This window comes from Trypanosoma grayi (genome assembly GCF_000691245.1).
Source record: "Trypanosoma grayi strain ANR4 Tgr_402_V1, whole genome shotgun sequence".
Lineage (NCBI taxonomy): Eukaryota > Euglenozoa > Kinetoplastea > Trypanosomatida > Trypanosomatidae > Trypanosoma > Trypanosoma grayi.
The window spans coordinates 8066-9871 of NW_008826021.1; positions in this window are offsets into that span (position 1 = coordinate 8066).

The window sequence follows — 1806 nt, forward strand, 5'->3', positions numbered from 1 at the left end:
TTTTTTTTTTTTTCAGTTTCCTCTTCACTTTTTGGCCCCTCTCCGCATCATTTGTGCTTCGAATTCCCTCCTCATTCGCGCTCTACAGTAGGACTGCCTGCAGAAGTAAAACAGAGGACAAAAGAGGGTCAGTGAAAAAGAAAGAATGCGCCTTTTCTGCTGAATTCTACAGTGTGGTGACATGTATGTGTATGGGCATGTGGAGGGGGAGGGAGAGCGAGAGAGAGTTGCTGCAGAGAAAACGAGTTTGATAATCTCAGCCACTGCGAGCTACAACAACAGCAGCACTACCAGCAGCATCTACACATATATGAGACAGTGTGGAGCACGTGAAAACCCAGCGTGACTGACGCCTTATCACCCTGTTGTTGGTGTTATTAGTTTTCATTCTCGTTTTTACGTATCCTTCTTTGTCTGAGCATATTCCTTTCCCACCACTGCTTTGGCTGCCGCCGCCGCCGCCGCCCAGTGCCTCACTCAGCTCCGCCATCAGGCACATCGTTGCATACACGTATACGTTACACCCACACACACACACACACACACACAGAGAGAGAGAGGCAGCTGAAATGGACACAATACAACAGGGGAAAAAGCATCTAGCGCAAGAAAGATACATAAAAATCAACCAAAAACACGGAACACCAACGCGCGCACACACGAAAAAAAAACACATGAACATGGGGAAAAACAACAAGCAAAANTATATATATATATATATAGTGCACGACGCTTCTCCTCACGCTCTCCGCCTTTCCTCACTCATATGCACATGCACGGATTGAAGAGTGACGCAAGCAGGACAGCATGAAGGGAAGCGGCACGCCAAAAAAGCACCTCAACTAACGAAAACAGTAAAATTCTGTAGCGGCACGACGAATCCAAGCAAAGGGGCACAGAAGGTGAGATATAAACCAAGAAGAGAAAGACACAACATAACAAAAGAATGATGGATCATGGAAATACAAAACCACAAAGTACACCGGAAAAGAAATGACGTGTTTGGTCATTTTGTTCCTCCCTTTCTTGTATCTCTGTGTACGTCAGTGCCTATAAATAAATATGTATATATAAGTGCATATATATATATATATATACGAGTGGTGATGTATACCTGTGTGTGTGACGGCGTGCATGTGTCTCTCTGCGTGTGTGTGCGTATTGGAGAAAAGCAATGACAAGGCTGAGCCTGAGACGCAGCACACACACACACACACACACAGATGCACAGGCGCGCGGAAACACGCACCACCACGTACACAGAGACGGTGAAAAGAGGGGAAATGGAGAAAGCAGTCGTGCGTACCTATACAAAGGTGGGAAGTGGTGAGCAAATGGGCGGAAAAGTGAGGCGTGTTTTTGTATTGATAGCTAACATATATATATATATATATATGCGGGTGTGGGAATGAGAGGTCTACGATATACGTATGACGAGGTAGTGGAGTCTATCAGTTTGAGTAAGTAAGTAGACCTGGTGGGAGCAATCACAGGTACATAAACGCACAGACACAGAGCGAGATGAAAAAAAAACTGCAGGAAACAACAAGGCTGTGCCTCACCAAGGGAAACTAAAAAAAAAAAGCAAAGTTGCATATGGGGGAAATCAGAAACACGGGGGGAAGAAGGTACCGAAACAAAAAAGAAAAACACAACACACAGAAGGAAGAGATGTGTTACTGGTGAAATAAATAAAATAGCATCACCTGTACCTCATAAGAAAGGTCTGGCCTTGAATGCAGAAAATGCGAGAAAAAGCAGAGTAATGCACTTTCCTTTTTTTTTTTTTGGAGGGGGTGGAGGGGA